Below are 18,398 nucleotides of genomic sequence, written 5' to 3'. Positions count from 1 at the left end.
GGGGGGGGGGGGGGGAGGGGGGGGGGGGAGGGACCTGGGACTGGCGGGGAGGGGCCGTGGGCGGGGCGGGGGGAGGGGAGGCTGGCGGCGCGCAGTCGGGGGAGGGGGAAACCCAGTAGCCCGGGAGCCAGGCCTGTGGACCCCGGCGGGCAGCCGAACTCGGAGAGCTGGCTTTGGCTGGGAGCTGGAAGGGAAACCCGGGGAACCTGGGGGCCACTTGGCGAGCAAGGGCGCGGCGGGCGGATCAGCACCGCGGACAGCGCCCAGGCCGATAGGCCGCGATCCGCTCCGCCCCTCTGCCCACCCACTGGCGTAGGAACCGGAGCAGTTCCCCACTGGCCCAGGGAAGGGTTGGGGGGCGAGCTGACCAGGGGTCAGGAAACCTATTCTGTGCCTAGTTGGCAGTGAAGCCACCCCAGACCTCTCACTAGCTGTGTGACCTTGGAGGAGTCACATCACGTCTCTGGATCCCAGTTGATAAGACATCCTCTCTCCTATGAGGGTCCAAAGAACCAAGAGAAGATCCTTTGTAAACTCTGAAGTCCAGAACATTGGTATTGATACGCTTTCACTGTACGTGGGAGACTTCTGGACTTGGGCTACTTGGCATCTAATTCTGGCTCTACCAATACCTTTCTCTTCCTTGGACCTTGGTCTCCTGATTTGTAAAACAGGATAATGATGAGCTATGCAGCCCATAAGTCTTTGAGTTGTTGTGAGGATGAAATAAATTAATATCTGTAAAGTGCTTGAAACAGTGCTGCATGCTCTTTAGGCATTCATGCTTATGATGGCAAGGGACCAGGTAGCATTGTGTGAATGGCAGGTGGCTCAGCTCTGGGTAAGTCATTTCCATCCCTACCTTTAGAGGCCAGAGGAAGGGTCTGAGGGAATTCAGATTAAAGGGCTGATCTGACTTTCCCCACACCACTGCCAACCAAATATTCCATGTCCTGCCTTTTTGGGCCAAATATCCAGAGAAGTCCTCCATCTTTGTCTCCGGAACTGGAAGACTCTGGCATGAAGGTTTTGGAGAGGGTTTTGGCAAGTCATTGGCCTCAAGGGCACCCTGCCTTCTCTCTGTGGATCCCTTTCCTCCCTGCCCTCCCCAGTCAACTTTTAAGCCTTAACTGGACTTGGGTGTCAATAAAGAAAGGCTTTAGCTGCTCCTAGAAAATTATAACCCTCAAAAAATTGAAGAAATGACTCTGTTAGGTCTCTTGACAAGTGGGGTTCCTATTTTGTTCAAGGGCATCTCAAATCCTACTCTGTAGGAACTGTAGATTCTAGTTGTGCTTTGGGGGGACCCACTTCCTCCTGTCTTCTCTAAAGAAACCCCTGAGAGAGGAGCAGAATGGCCAGCCCAGTCCTGCTTCTTAGTGCCTCGCTGTCCCTGCAAGGACAGTATTCCTGGGCCATGTACTGTGTGTGTGTCTCCAACAGGACCATGGGTTCTAATGAACCATCTGTTCATCAATGATTTCGACTAGCCCTCAATTCTGAGGAAATAACCCCTCAATTTCATGATATATTGGTAAGAAAGATGAAAGATATGTTTAGTATCCCCCCAAAATGTGTGGTATGAAGGAGGCTGAAAACCTGGGGTCTCATGCCAGCTCTGTTACTTACTAGTTACTTACTTACTAGTACTCCTGGACTAATCTCAAGCTCTCTGAGTTCCAGCTTCTCCTCAGTAAAATGGGAGAAGTAACATCTATTCTGCCAACAGGATCATTGTGTTGGAGGGTGTCAGGAGGTGAGAGTGAATGTGTTTTGTAAAGGGTGTACAGATGGGATTGTAACGACCACATCTTAAATGTTTTTCTCTTTGATCTGTATCAAGACAGATCCTGGGACTTTGGCTTTTCACCAGCTAAAGCAAACAGTCCTGCCCTAGATGTTTGTCTGAGGGGTGGCCCTGCCTCATGCAAAGCTCTAGCCCTGCCCCAAGAAGCACTTCTTGCAGAGTCCTGCCCTGGGCCAAGCTCCCATCTGGGCACCAAAGGCCTGGCCTCTAGGGCTGTCCTCAGGGCACTTGCCACATCTTTGGCAACATGTGCAACAACACAAAATGTGCACAAAACACCCATAAAACAACTGAAAGTGATGGGCCAGCAGAGCTGAGAGAACACTATGTGGAGACAGAGCTAGGGCCTGGACTTGGGGCAAGGGGACTCAGGGGCGCCTCCTTGAGGAGGTGAACAATCGTAAAACCAGTACACAGAGTAATACTGAGCAAGGCTGACTGCATGGCACTCTACTTCAGGTTGTAAGGAGACCAGAATGTTGAGAGATATGGGGATGATGACATTGGAGATGATGGTGTTGATAATAATTGATGTTCATTAAGCATGTTCTCTGTGCCAGGCAATCTACTAAATAATGCTTAAAAATCTTTTTTACTATTTTAAAAATTAAACTTTTTTTTTTTTTTAAGTAAACTCTAACCCAAGATGGGGCTCAAACTCAGGACCCCGCAATCAAGAGTTGCATGCTCTATGGACTGAGCCAGCCAGGCGCCCCTCAAAATTAAACTTGTAATAAAGTCTAAGGAAACCAAAGTGTATAAAAAGTGTACATCTGGGGCAGCTGATGGGCACAGTCAGTGGAGCAAGTGACTCTTCTTTTTGGGGTCGTGAGTTCAATCTCCAGGCTGGACGTAGAGCTTACTTAAAAAACAAACAAACACTGGGGCATCTGGGTGCCTCAGTCGGTTAAATGTCCAACTCTTGATCTCAGCTCAGTCTTAATCTCAGGGTCATAAATTCTAGCCCCAAGTTGGGCTCCATGCTAGGTGTGCAGCCTACTTAACAAAAAAAAACCCCAAAAACCCACCAAAACCAAAAATTAAAACATTAAAAGCCTACAAAAAGGTGTATATCTCACCTCAAAAGTAACCATTATTTTGAGCTGAGCACTTTACCCACATAATGTCATTTAAACTGTAGAGAAATCTTATTGGAAAGATTTATTCCCATTTGTAGGTAGAGAAAACAAGACTCAAGAGAGGTTAAATTTAACGGCACCCAGATGGTAGGCAGTGGAGCCAGGACTCAAACCCTAACCCAGTCAAGGCCAGAGGTAACTTTGTTAGGGCACTCAGTAAACAGATGAATCCAGCTCTGGTGGAAGGCACCCACAGGGGTCATGAGTTTTAGGGGAAGCTGCATACCAGCTAAAAGAATGAGGTCTGGGTAGCAGAGAAGGCCTAGAAGTTCCCTTTATCTCTTTGTGACATCTTAGGATATGGGCTTTCTGAGTTCTGTTTGGGTAACAGCTCTGTATGTGGGTCACTGTCCTGGCAGGGAACAGACGGCACATTTAAAATGGATCATTTGAAAAGAGTTAAGGGACTATTTACAAAGCTGTGGATGGAGTTTAAGGGACAAGATATAGGTAGAGCTGTTACCATCCCTAGGCCTGGAGGGATAAGAGAAGGCAGTTCGGGGAGCTCAGAATGAATGGATGGTGCCCCAAATCATGATCTTGGGCAACTAGCTCCCAAACTCTTTGGTGATCTGGTATAACTGTGGCTTCCTTTTTCCTTATTTTTCCCTAGGTTTATATTAGCTTTTTTTTTTTTTAAAGATTTTATTTATTTATTTGACAGAAAGAGACACAGCGAGAGAGGGAACACAAGCAGGGGGAGTGGGAGAGGGAGAAGCAGGCTTCCCGCCGAGCAGGGAGCCCGATGTGGGGCTCGATCCCAGGACCCTGGGATCACGACCTGAGCCGAAGGCAGATGCTCAACAACTGAGCCACCCAGGCACCCTATATTAGCTTTTTTTTTTTAATGATTTTATTTATTTGTTTGAGGGGCACCTGGGTGACTCAGTCGGTGAAGCATCTGCCTTAGACTCAGGTCATGGTCCCAGGGCCTTGGGATCGAGTCCCACGTCGGGCTCCTTGCTCAGCGGGGAGACCGTTTCTCCCTCTGCCTGCTGCTCCCCCTGCTTGTGCTCTCTCTCTCTGTCAAATAAATAAAATCTTTAAAAAAAAGATTTTATTTATTTGAGAAAGAGCACATGAGAAAGCACAAATGGGCGGAGGGGCAGAAGGAGAGGGAGAAGCAGACTCCCCATTGAGCAGGGAGCCCAAGGTGGGGCTCAATCCCAGGACCCCAAAATCATGACCTGAGCTGAAAGCAGACGTTTAACCGATTGAGCCACACAGGGGCCCCAGGATTTATGTTAATTTTACCACACATGATGCTCTTCATTTTGCCTTAAATGTGCCACTTTCTATAGCTTGTTCTTTTCAATATATTTTATTAGAGAAGTATTAGAATTACACTTTAAAAAGACTGGGAAATGGATGCAGTAACAAAATTGTGCCTGTAATCCTACTGTCCTAATGCAACTAGTATCACTTTTGTGAATTATCTTCCAGTATTTTCTTATGCATGATGATTCACCTAGTTGTTTCCATGCCATAACTATCTGATTTTTTTCACTACTTTGGATTATATTTTTTTTCATGTTTCGGTATAGTCTTTATAGTTTTACAAACTCTTAAAGATAATTGGCCATTTAGGGGTGCCTGGGTGGCTCAGATGGTTAGGCATCTGCCTTCGGCTTGGGTCATGATCCCAGGGTCCTGGGATGGAGCCCCACATCAGGCTCCTGGCTCGGCAGGGAGCCTGCTTCTCCCTCTCCCTCTGCCTCTCTCCCTACTCATGCTCTTTCTCTCTCTCTGTATCTCTGTGTCTCAAGTGAATAAATAAAAATCTTAAAAAAAAAGATAATTGGCTATTTGTAGTTGGTTTTTGCCTTTTATTTGTTAGAAAAAACTTGCTACTCAAGGTCCCTGGGTGGCTCAGTCATTTAAGTGTCTGCTTTCAGCTCAGGTCAAGATCCCAGGGCCCATCCCATTCAAGGGCCCACATTTGAGTCCTGCATTAAAGTCCCATATCGAGTCCCACATCAGGCTCCCTGCTCAGCTGGGAGCCTGCTTCTCCCTCTGCCCCTCCCCCTGCTTGTGCTCACTCTCTCTCTCAAATAAATAAATAGAATCTTAAAAAAAATTATTGCTTTATTTTTTGTTAATTTTTTAAAGATTCTATTTATTTATTTGACAGAGAGATAGAGAACAAGTAGGCAGAGTGGCAGGCAGAGGGAGAGGGAGAAGCAGGCTCTCCGTTGAGCAGGGAGCCAGACGTTGGGCTTAATCCCAGGACCCTGGGATTGTGACCTGAGCCTAAGGCAGCCACTTAACCAACTGAGCCACCCAGGTACCCCAAGAAATCATTACTTTAAAATGGTTTTTAGGGGGTGGGTGGCTCAGCATTCAACTGAGTTGGTTAAGCATCCAACTCTTGATCTTGGCTCAGGTCTTTTTTTTTTTTTTTTTGGTGGGTGGCAGGTTTAATGAGTAAAGTGAACTTATTTTTTTTTACAAATTTTTTTTTTTTAGATTTTATTTATTTATTTGACAGAGAGAGAGAGACAGCAAGAGAGGGAATAGAAGCCGAGGGAGAAGCAGGCTTCCCGCAGAGCAGGGAGCCCGATGTGGGACTCGATCCCAGGACTCCAGGATCATGACCTGAGCTGAAGGCAGTCGCTTAACCAACTGAGCCACCCAGGCGCCCTACAAATATTTTTTATTGTTATATTAATCACCATACATTACATCATTAGTTTTTGATGTAGTGTTCCATGATTCATTGTTTGTGCATAACACCCAGTGCTCCACGCAGAACGTGCCCTCTTTAATACCCACCACCAGGCTATCCATCCTCCTAACCCCTTCCCCTCTAGAACCCTCAGTTTGTTTTTCAGAGTCCATTGTCTCTCATGGTTCATCTCACCCTCCGATTTACCCCCCTTCATTCTTCCCCTCCTGCTATCTTTTTTTTTCTTAACATATATTGCATTATTTGTTTCAGAGGTACAGATCTGTGATTCAACAGTCTTGCACAATTCACAGCGCTCACCATAGCACATACCCTCCCCAATGTCTATCACCCAGCCACCCCATCCCTCCCACCCCCCACTACTCCAGCAACCCTCAGTTTGTTTCCTGAAATTAAGAATTCCTCATATCAGTTAAGTCATATGATACATGTCTTTCTCTGATTGACTTATTTCGCTCAGGATAACACCCTCCAGTTCCATCCACCTCATTGCAAATGGCAAGATCTCATTCCTTTTGATGGCGGCATAATATTCCATTGTATATATATACACCACTTCTTCTTTATCCATTCATCTGTTGATGGACATCTTGACTCTTTCCACAGTTTGGCTATTGTGGAAATTGCTGCTATAAACATTGGGGTGCATGTACCCCTTCGGATCCCTACATTTGTATCTTTGTGGTAAATACCCAGGAGTGCAATTGCTGGATCGTATGATAGCTCTATTTTCAACTTTTTGAGGAACCTCCATACTGTTTTCCAGAGCGGTTTCACCAGCTTGCATTCCCGCCAACAGTGTAAGAGGGTTCCCCTTTCTCTGCATCCCCGCCGACATATGTCGTTTCCTGACTTGTTAATTTTAGCCATTCTGACGGGTGTGAGGTGGTATCTCATTGAGGTTTTGATTTGGATTTCCCTGATGCCGAGCGATGTTGAGCACTTTTTCATGTGTCTGTTGGCCATTTGGATGTCTTCTTTGGAAAAATGTCTGTTCATGTCTTCTGCCCATGTCTTGATTGGATTATTTGTTCTTTGGGTGTTGAGTTTGATAAGTTCTTTATAGATTTTGGATACTAGCCCTTTATCTGATATGTCATTTGCAAATATTTTCTCCCATTCTGTCGGTTGTTTTTGGTTTTGTGGACTGTTTCTTTTGCTGTGCAAAAGCTTTTTATCTTGATGAAGTCCCAATAGTTCCTTTTTGCCCTGGCTTCCCTTGCCTTTGACGATGTTTCTAGGAAGAAGTTGCTGTGGCTGAGGTCGAAGAGGTTGCTGCCTGTGTCCTCCTTTAGGATGTTGACGGACTCCTGTCTCACATTGAGGTCTTTCAACCATTTGGAGTCTATTTTTGTGTGTGGTATAAGGAAATGGTCCACTTTCATTCTTCTGCATGTGGCTGTCCAATTTTCCCAACACCATTTGTTGAAGAGACTGTCTTTTTTCCATTGGACATTCTTTCCGGCTTTGTCAAAGATTAGTGGACCACAGAGTTGAGGGTCCATTTCTGGGCTCTCTCTTCTGTTCCATTGATCTATGTGTCTGTTTTTGTGCCTGTACCATACTGTCTTGAGGATGACAGCTTTGTAATAGAGCCGGAAGCCCGGAATTGTGATGCTGCCAGCTTTGCTTTTCTTTTTCAATATTCCTCTGGCTATTCGGGGTCTCTTCTGGTTCCATACAAATTTTAGGATTATTTGTTCCATTTCTTTGAAAAAAGTGGATGGTATTTTGATGGGGATTGCATTGAATGTGTAGATTGCTCTAGGTAGCATTGACATCTTCACAATGTTGGTTCTTCCAATCCCTGAGCATGGAACGTTTTTCCATTTCTTTGTGTCTTCTTCAATTTCTTTCATGAGTATTTTATAGTTTTCTGAGTACAGATCCTTTGCCTCTTTGCTTAGATTTATTCCTAGGTATCTTATGGTTTTGGGTGCAATTGTAAATGGGACTGACTCCTTAATTTCTCTTTCTTCTGTCTTGTTGTTAGTGTATAGGAATGCCATAGATTTCTCTGCATTGATTTTATATCCTGCCACTTTACTGAATTCCTGTATGAGTTCTAGCAGTTTTGGGGTGGAGTCTTTTGGGTTTTCCACATACAGTATCATATCATCTGCAAAGAGTGAGAGTTTGACCTCCTCTTTGCCGATTTGGATGCCTTGGATTTCTTTTTGTTGTCTGATTGCTGTGGCTAGGACTTCTAATACTACATTGAATAGCAGTGGTGATAGTGGACATCCCTGCCGCGTTCCTGACCTTAGGGGGAAAGCTCTCAGTTTTTCCCCATTGAGAATGATATTCGCTGTAGGTTTTTCATGGATGGCTTTTATGATATTGAGGTATGTACCCTCTATCCCTCTACTCTGAAGAGTTTTGATCAAGAAAGGATGCTGTACTTTGTCAAATGCTTTTTCTGCATCTATTGAGAGGATCATATGATTCTTCTTTTTTTTTTGTTAATATTGTATCACATTGATTGATTTGAGGATGTTGAACCAACCTTGCAGCCCAGGGATAAATCCCACTTGGTCGTGGTGAAGAATCCTTTTAATGTACTGTTGGATTCTATTGGCTAGTATTTTGGTGAGAATTTTTGCATCCATGTTCATCAAGGATATTTATTGGTCTGTAATTCTCCTTTTTGATGGGGTCTTTGTCTGGTTTTGGGATCAAGGTAATGCTGGCCTCATAAAACGAGTTTGGAAGTTTCCCTTCCATTTCTATTTTTTGGAACAGTTTCAGGAGAATAGATATTAATTCTTCTTGAAATGTTTGGTAGAATTCCCCTGGGAAGCCATCCGGCCCTGGGCTTTTGTTTGTTGGGAGATTTCTGATGACTGCTTCAATTTCTTTAGTGGTTATAGGTCTGTTCAGGTTTTCTGTTTCTTCCTGGTTCAGTTTTGGTAGTTGATACATCTCTAGGAATGCACCCATTTCTTCCAGGTTATCTAATTTGCTGGCAGAGAGTTGCTCATAATATGTTCTTAAAATTGTTTGTATGTCTTTGGTGTTGGTTGTGATCTCTCCTCTTTCATTCATGATTTTGTTAATTTGGGTCATTTCTCTTTTCTTTTTGATAAGTCTGGCCAGGGGTTTATCAATCTTGTTAATTTTTTCAAAGAACCAGGTCCTAGTTTCGTTGATCTCTTCTACTGTTCTTTTTGTTTCTATTTCATTGATTTCTGCTCTGATCTTTATTATTTCTCTTCTCCTGCTGGGTTTAGGCTTTATTTGCTGTTTTTTCTCTAGCCCCTTTAGGTGTAGGGTTAGGTTGTGTATTTGAGACCTTTCTTGTTTCTTGAGAAAGACTTGTATTGCTATATACTTTCCTCTTAGGACTGCCTTTGCTGCATCCCAAAGATTTTAAACAGTTGTATTTTCATTTTCATGGGTTTCCATGAATTTTTAAAATTCTTCTTTAATTTCCTGGTTGACCCATTCATTCTTTAGTAGGATGCTCTTTAACCTCCATGTATTTGAGTTCTTTCCAACTTTCCTCTTGTGATTTAGTTCTAGTTTCAAAGCATTGTGGTCTGAAAATATGCAGGGAATGATCCCAATCTTTTGGTACCAGTTGAGACCTGATTTGTGACCTAGGATGTGATCTATTCTGGAGAATGTTCCATGGGCAGTAGAGAAGAATGTGTATTCCGTTGCTTTGGGATGGAATGTTCTGAATATGTCTGTGAAGTCTGTTTGGTCCAGTGTGTCATTTAAAGTCTTTATTTCCTTGTTGATCTTTTTCTAATCAGGTCTTGATCTCAGGGTCGTGAGTTCAAGCCCCATGCCCAGCGTGGAGCCTATGTTAAACAAAATTTAAAAAATAAATAAAATAAAATACATAAATAAAACAAATTTTAGGGACGCCTAGCTGGCTCAGTCTGTAGAGCATGCGACTCTTGATCTTAGGGTCATGAGTTCAAGATCCACATTGGGTATGGAGCTTACGTAAAATTGTAAAAAATTTAAAAATGATTTTTAAAAATTTTTAATGAAGAAAATAAAGAACCTATAATCTCACCATCCAGATAATACAGAATTATATAAATATTATACAGACAATTCTTTTTTTTATATCCAGACAATTTTTTTTAAAGATTTTATTTATGTATTTGACAGAGAGAGAGAGCACACAAGCAGGGGGATCAGCAGGCAGAGGGAGAAGCAGGTTCCCCACTGAGCAAGGAGCCCAATGCAGGACTCGATCCCAGGATCCTGGGATCATGACCTGAGCCGAAGGCAGACGCTTAACCAACTGAGCCACCCAGGTGTCCCTATATCCAGACAATTCTTAAAAACACTTAAAAAAAAATAGGACATGTTGATGCTTGAAAAAGTAAAAACCTCCTCATTGTCCATCATTTTCCTCATTGTCCCCATTTTCCTCAACTTCTCTGTCCAAAGTTTTCCGTCATTAACAAGTTCCATGTGTATACACACACACACAAACACACACACACACACACACAGTTTGTTATTTTTAAGACACTGACAGGATCATAAAGTACCATACCCTGTTCTGCATTGTGCTCTGTTCACTTCTATTTTGGAGATCTCCTAAAGATCAGTAGATGTTTTCATTTGCTAAGCAATGCCTATGCATTTAAAAAAAAATGATTTTTCTGGGGGCACCTGGGGTTAAGTGTCTGCCTTGGGCTCAGGTCATGATCCCTCAATCCTGGGATCGAGCCCCGCATCGGGCTCCTTGCTCAGTGGGAAGTCTGCTTCTCCTTCTGCCCCTCCCCCTGCTTGTGCTCTCTCTCTGAGATAAATAAAATCTTTAAAAAACTAAAATATTATTTTTTTCTCATTATTCACTGTAGAAGATTAGGAATTCTAGATAAGCAAATATGTGAAAATAAAATTGCCCATTTATATCTCCCAGTCATAATAACTTATAACATTCGGCATTTATGCTGCTTGTGTGTGTTTTTTTAAATATTTTATTTATTTGATAGAGAGAAACACAGTGAAAGAGGGAACACAAGCAGGGGGAAGGGGAGAGGGAGAAGCAGGCCTCCTGCCGAGCAGGGAGCCCAATGTGGGACTCAATCCCAGGACCCCGGGATCATGACCTGAGCCAAAGGCAGACGCTCAGTGACTGAGCCACCCAGGCACCCCATGCTGCTTGTTTTTAATTTATTTATTTTAAGAACACCTCCTTGCAATTCCTAGACAGAAAATACAAGACAAGAAACAGACTTAGTTTCAAATATATAAACAGTGTGCTGGAGTTTAAAGCATTACTGATAACATTGTTACAGAAGAATGTCAGCTTGCTCTAGGGCACTTCAGTATTCCTGAGGAATAGACGTGATTTCTCTTTTTCTCTCACCGGGATGCTCTCAGGGTTAAGTCACTGCTCCTGCTCCTTGACATATTTTCCATGTAGAAGATACGGAGCCTGGAAATCATGCTGACAGTTGGAGTAGGCCATTCCCAGTCCCATGCCAGAACCAAAGGCTAATGTAATGGCCACATTCCTCTTTTCAAGAAGGTAAGTGAGAAAACAAGTCCTAATCCAAAACCAGTACCTGTCTTCAGGACCACATCCACCATGCACTGGTCCCACTTCCTGCTCAGCTCTGAATCCGGTAAGTTCCCCATCTGTAATATTTGGCATTAAAAAAATTCTTTTTCCCTTGCATATATAAACATCAGATATAATTTTAACATCTTATTTTGTTGTCTTTTTGTTTATTATTTATTTGTTATTACTTTTTTAAGTAGGCACCATGCCCAGCCTGGAGCCCAACACAGGGCTTGAACTCATGACCCTGAGGTCCTGAGATCGAGTCCTGAGCTGGAATCAAGAGTTGGACCCCCAAAGGACTGAGCCACCCAGGTGCCTCTGTAGTCTTTTTAACTTAGCAATATAGCATGAACATTTTTCTCCACTACAGAGTATGATTCCACTGTACACAGAAACTACAGTACAATGTATCTATCCATTTTCTTATTGTTTGATAATCAGGTTGCTTCTACTTTTTTTTTCTTTTTTTAAAGATTTTATTTATTTGACAGAGAGAGACACAGTGAGAGAGGGAACACAAGCAGGGGGAGTGGGAGAGGGAGAAGCAGGCTTCCAGCCGAGCAGGGAGCCTGATGCGGGGCTTGATCCCAGGACCCTGGGACCGTGACCTGAGCCGAAGGCAGACGCTTAACGACTGAGCCACCCAGGCGCCCCAACTTCTACTTTTTTTTTTTTTTAGAAGATTTTGTTTATTTATTTGACAGAGGGAGAGAGAGAGCATGAGTGGGGGCAGGGGCAGAGGGAGAGGGAGAGGGAGAGGAAGACTCCTTGGTGAGCAGGGAGCCCGACAATGCAGGGCTCTGTCCCAGGGCCCCAGGATCATGACCTGAGCTGAAGGCAGGCGCTTTAACCAATTGAGCCACGTAGGTGCCCCTGGTTGTTTCTACTTTTTAATGTTATAAACAGTAATGTGATGAACATCTTGATAGCTTAATCATTTGAAAAGTGACTTTTATTGTATTTTTTCTTATTGCACATATTTAGAAAAATTAGGATATATGGATTAGAAAAAGAATAAAATAAAAATCATTATAACTTCACCCATCCATACATAAATCACCTTTTTATATGTTCCTATAGTTCTTCCAGATTTTTCTAACAAATACAGTTATATACTAGTTCTTTATGGTAACTGATTTTTTCATTTTTTATTTTTTAAAGATTTTATTTATTTATTAGAGAGAGAGAGACATAGCGAGAGAGGGAACACAAGCAGGGGGAGTGGGAGAGGGAGAAGCAGGCTTCTTGCCCATCGGGGGGCCCGATGAGGGGCTGGATCCCAGGACCCTGGGATCACAACCTGAGCCGAAGGCAGACGCTTAACGACTGAGCCACCCAGGCGCCCCTCATTTTGTTTTATTTATTTTAAATATTTATTGATTTATTTTGGAGAGAGAGAGTGCAGTGGAAAGGGGCAGAGGGAGAGGGAGAGTTTTAGACAGTCTCCTCGCTGAGTGCAGAGCCTGATGCGGGGCTCGGACTCATGACCTTGAGATCACAACCTGAGCTGAAACGAAGAGTTGGGTGCTTAACCAACTGCGCCACCCAGGCGCCCCAGATTTTTTTCATTTAAAAATATATATTGATTTTTTCATATCAATAAAAGTTTTTCTTAGTAGCTATATAATATCCCATCATATGGACGTGCTTCTTAACTAACCTCCTGTTGGACTTTTGTGTTGTTTCCAGTTTTACTTTACTGTAAACAGTGCTGTCTTCTACAGAGGATCTGTTTTTACATTTTTAATCATCTCAGGATGAATTCCAAAAAGAGAAATTACAGAGTCAAGAGACATGTCCATCTGATGGCTTTTGATCGTCCTGTCAAATTGCCATGCTCCATAGTTGGACCAATTTGTACTCCTCCTTCAGGTATGATTAGGACTGCCCACTTCCCTTCTCCATACAAACCCTGAGTGGGATAATTAAAAATAGCAACAACCAGCTGTTCCAAATTTGACAAATAAAAAACGGTACCACATTTAAATTTTTGAGTACTTAATTTCTAGCACTATTTATATTTCTTGCATGAGTTGTTTGTTCATGTTCACTCATTTCTCTATTGGAATGTTCATCATGTCCTATTCTTTTATAATAAAAATTTTCAATGTTTTAGTTTTTTATTGTAGTAAGATACACATAACATAAAATTTACTATCTCTCTCTCTCTTTTTAAAGATTTTATTTATTTATTTGAGAGAGAGAGCGAGCATAAGCAGGGGGAGTGGCAGGCAGAGGGAGAAGCAGGTTTCCTGCTGAGCAGGGAGCCCAATGTGGGACTCGATCCCAGGACCCCGGTATTATGACCTGAGCCGAAGGCAGACGCTTAACAGACTGAGCCACTAGGCATCCCTAAAATTTACTATCTTAACTGTTTTTAAGTGTATAGTTCAGTGGCATGAAGTACATTCACATTGTTGTGCAACCATCACCACTATCAATTTCCAGAATTCTTTTCAGCTTACAAAACTGAAACTCTCTGTCCATTAAACACTAACTCTCCATTCTTCCTCTCTCCAACTCAAGACCCTAGCAACCACCATTCTGCTTTCTGTCTCTATAAAGTTGACTACTCTAGGTACCCCATATAAGTGGTATTGCACAGTATCATATTTTTGTGACTGGCTTCTTTCACTTAGCATAATGTCCTCAAGCGTCATCCCTATTGTAGCACATGTCAGAATTTCCTTCCTTTTTAAGGCTGAAGACTATTCCATTATATGTATGTACCACATTTTTCTTATCCATTCACCCATCCATGGATACTTGGATGTATCCCTCTGCTATTGTGAATAATGCTGCTAATAATGAACATGGATGTACAGATACACGCATATATTTTAGAAACATTTAAGTTTGACATTTGCCTTTTAATTTTGCTCATCATATTTTTCTGATTTGCTAAGGTTAAATATTTTTATTTTGGTCAGATCCATTGATTTCTTCCCTTATGGTATCTGACATTGAAGTCAAGCTTAAAAAAACCCACCTCCCACTTTAATACATAATGAAATACTATATATTTTTTCTAGTCCTTTATATATATTTATACACTATATTTATAATTCATTTGAACTATATTTTGTGATGTGAAATAGACACTTTTCTCCCCCCCATAAATGGTTAACTGATTGTCCCATCACCATTTCGCCCACCAATCTGAAATACATTATCACACACACACATCTTTGGGGATGTTTTTGGACTTTCTGTTTGTTTCCTTGGTTTCTGTGTTAATTAAACTGGGAAAACTTAAAGAAAGGATGCTCAGGGGTGCCTGGGTGACTCATTTGGTTAAGTGTCCAAATCTTAATTTTGCCTCAGGTCATGATCTCAGGGTTTGAGATTGAGCCCCTCGTGGGGCTCCCTGTTGGGCATGGAGCCTGCTTAAGATTCTCTGTCTCCCTCTGCCCACCCCCCCCAAAGGATGCTCAAAGGTAAAGATACGCTTGAAGGTCAAAGGCAAGCTGCCAAATTACCTTGTCTGTATTTCCTTCCCTGTTTTCTTTTTATGTGATGCCTCTGTGTTGGTTACATTCTTTGTCCCCTGTTGCTTCCTGTCACTTCTTTAGACATAGTGGAAAGCTTTGGTGAGGCTTCTTAGGATATATGCAATTTTGGTTTTCATTGAACATTGGGGAAGGCACCTATGGATATAATAGCAAATGTCAGTAGCTTTTGGATTTCCCTGCAAACTTTTTCAATACTCCTGGGTATGGCCAACAGTCCCTAAGAGGTAGGCAAGCTCTCAGGATCTTCACACTGGAGGCCAGGTTTTCTCCTCTCAGCATGTTTCCCTCCTGCAAAGGATGTGGGCTGTCCTGGTATGGGAGGCAGGTGAATTTGGAGGGCACTGTGCAATGTGCAGGCAACCTCTATATTTATAAACATGTCTAAAACTCAGCTGCTTCAGACAAGGCTTGAGAAGCATGCTCTTATGATGCTGTCGGCGGGACTGGTCTCTGCTCAACTCCAGGAATGTAAGCGATCCTGGGGCGGAAGTAGCTTGAAGCCTGGATGGAGCTGGTCCTAGGGTCGGGCAGCATGCCGGACCAATGTCCTACTGTTTTAAATACAGTCCCTTTAAAATATTTTAATAATCTGTAGGGCCCACCAGTTTTCATTTTAGGTATTGAGAGTGATTTAATTTTGTATGCTTAACTTTCCAGGTAGGCAGAGCAGGTGTCGTAAGGGAGAAAGGCCTCGTCACTCAGCAAATCCGATTTCCCTCGCAGTAGAACTCTGAGAATCTGATTCCTCACGCAGTGCTCCAAAGAAACCCGGCTCTTCGGCGCCACTGGGCAGTGAGCGGACGGGCTGTGGCCTCGGCGGCCGCGGCGCAGGAGCGCGCAGCCCCAGCCGCAGCCCCAGCCCCAGCCCTAGCCAGCTCCAGGGGCGGGGCCGCGGCCGCGGCCGCGGCCGCACGGGGGATGAGCGCCGCCGGCCGCACCGCCTGAGCTCCGGGCGGAGTCGCATCGCGCCCGCCCCGCCCGCCGGGACCCGCGCCCGCGAGCGCGCCCTCGGCACTGGCCTGCGGCAGCCGGACTTGCCTCCGCCCAGTGGCCCGCGGCGGGGCGAGGCATGGCGGGCCGCCGGACGCCGGGGGACAAGCGCTGGCAGCTGGTGCGCTGGTGAGTGGGCACCGGGGGGTGAGGGGGGGTAGGCGCGGGGCCTGGTGCGGGCGCGAACCCGCGCGCCCTGCGCCCGGAGGTCCGGCCGGGCGCGGGAAAGCGCGGGGCGCTGGCCCAAAGTTTCTTCTCGAGCTGAGGTTGCGGGGCCGGGTTTACCGAGGGGCGCTGGACTACCTGGTCGTAACCATCCCGCGTCCCCGCGCGGGGTCTTTGCGGCTCCCCAAACAGATGGGCACTGGGACCCGGGACTCTGTCCCTGACGTCAGGCTTTGGAGGGACCCCGGCCCCCCTTCCACAGGCTCATAGGCAGGGCTTCCCTCCTTCCTTTAATTCCCAACCTCAGCTTTCAGATTTGTGCCATGGGGGTCCCGCCTACCTCCATTCCTTCTGCTGCTTTGGTCGGGCCACGGAATTGGGCCCCAGGCTGCACAACCCACAACCTTCCGCTCCCCTGTTCAAGGAGCTACCCCTGTCTATCTACACAGGGACCTCTGAGGGTGGGGGGCACTTTGGGGTTGTAGGCTTAGAGATGGGGGCCTGGGAGGTGAGGGAAGAGGTCCCTGCGTACGTGGGTGGTTGCCCCTACCCCCACCGCAGTCCTGCCCAGGCCTGCGGGTATCAGGTTACCTGACTGCAGCCTGAGCGGGTATCAGACGCAGCGCTGGGAGTCACCTGGGTTGGGCCTATGTCCCCAGTGTCCGAACGAACGTTGAGGGCTGCTTCAGCCAGAGGCTTGACCTCTGCTTGGCGGGATTTAGAATGCAAGGTAACCTGCTTTGGGAGAACTCCAAGAATCGAAGGAGAATGTCTGGCTGGGACCACTCCCCATCCCACATCATCCCACCCACATAAGGACCAGGGAGCATCTCTGAAGTAACATTCTGGACACATCTCACCAGGTATATTCTGTAGCTGGAATACAGATAGGAATAATATCATCAATAATAACAACCTGGGCTTCCTGCTCACTTTCTTCTGGCTCCAGGATCCAGGTGTTGCACTTACTCTTCATAGTGATGCTCAGAGGAAGGTATTTGCACCCTATTTTACAGATGAAGAAACTGAGGCTTAGAAGAGGAAAGTGGTTAGTCAAGGCCACCCAGCAAACAAGTGGCTGAGTCAGGGTTTATCCCCAGGTCTTGCCCAGGGGATTAACTGCTCCTCTGTTTTGCTCATTTCCTGGACCCTCCCACCCAGCCTGGCCATGCATCCAAGTTCCCATTGTCAGAAAATCCTAGCATGTCAGAGCAGGAGGGGTCATTGGGTGTCCAGCCTGCTCAGCCCACCTCTGCGCTGGGAGGATTCCAAAAATCAAAGTCTAAATAATCAACATTATTATTTAGAAGTGGAACCACTTTTCAGATTAAACCCCAAATACATAAATCAGATAAAAGTAGAGTTAATCTGTTTGAAGAGTTGGTGGAAAGCTAGTATCCTCTCCCTGGTAAGGAGGCAGCACCTCAGTGCTGCAGATCAGTGTGCTCAGATCAAGTGTGCTTCACCGGGGAGGAAGTAGGAAGTTTTAAAGGGGGAGAGCTTAGATTCCTGCTCTGAATCTCTCCCCCTCTCTCTCTCTCTGCCCTGGTATTGCCTGGCTGCGTTGGATCCTGGGCTGAACTGGATGATGCATGAATTGTTAGTGCCCTAATTAGGTCTGGGGTTACCTTTCACCCCCAGGTGAAAGCCCTTTGCCATGAGAAGGTCCTGAAGATGTGGCTTGAGTGGTCAGGCAGCTTGGCAGGGAGCACTCTTGAGGGCAAGACACCCTCTGATCCTCATGGTATGCTCCCAACATGTCAGCCTTGGCCCCTGGTTCCAGAATTTCACATTGAGTCAGTTTGCTCCACTCAAACTGGCTCAAGAGCAAAAGGGGATATATTGGCTCACAGAACTGAGAACTCCAGGGACTTTTCGTGTTTCAGGCACAACTGCTCTCAGGTACTCAAATGTCACCAAATAATGCTCTATGCTCTTCATCCCTCTGTTTTCCTCTTATTCTCTTGTGGAGGCAAGTTGGCTACCGCAGCTGTAGGCAGCTCTCCAGTTAGCAACCCTCATGGAAAGAGCTTTCCTTTCTCAGTGGTCCCAGCCAGTCTCAGGATGTCATCTTTTTTTTTTTCTGCTTTAAATTTTTTATTGTTATGTTAATCACCATACATTACATCATTAGTTTTTGATGTAGTGTTCCATGATTCATTGTTTGTGCATAACATCCAGTGCTCCAAGCAGAATGTGCCCTCTTTAATACCCATCACCAGGCTAACCCATCCCCCCACCCCACTCCCCTCTAGAACCCTCAATTTGTTTTTCAGAGTCCATCGTCTCTCATGGTTCGTCTCCCCCTCTGATTTACTCCCCTTCATTCGTCCCCTCCTGCTATCTTCTTCTTTTTCTTTTTCTTAACATATATTGCATTATTTGTTTCAGAGGTACAGATCTGTGATTCAACAGTCTTGCACAATTCACAGCGCTCACCATAGCACATACTCTCCCCAATGTCTATCACCCAGCCACCCCGTCCCTCCCACACCCCACCACTCCAGCAACCCTCAGTTTGTTTCCTGAGATTAAGAATTCCTCATATCAGTGAGGTCAT

At 44.9% G+C, this 18,398-nt stretch overlaps 1 pseudogene; it reads right to left on the bottom strand.

Annotated features, from left to right (window-relative positions):
• Positions 1–10,980: 10,980 nt before the first annotated feature.
• LOC112808454 (MICOS complex subunit MIC10 pseudogene) lies at positions 10,981–11,245 on the bottom strand (annotated as a pseudogene).
• Between the last annotated feature and the right edge of the window lie 7,153 nt (positions 11,246–18,398).

The sequence above is a fragment of the Callorhinus ursinus genome, unplaced genomic scaffold (genome assembly GCF_003265705.2).
Source record: "Callorhinus ursinus isolate GAN/ISIS: 27379988/994484 unplaced genomic scaffold, GSC_fseal_2.0 scaffold34, whole genome shotgun sequence".
NCBI lineage: Eukaryota > Metazoa > Chordata > Mammalia > Carnivora > Otariidae > Callorhinus > Callorhinus ursinus.
This window is presented reverse-complemented; position numbering and strand designations above follow the sequence as displayed.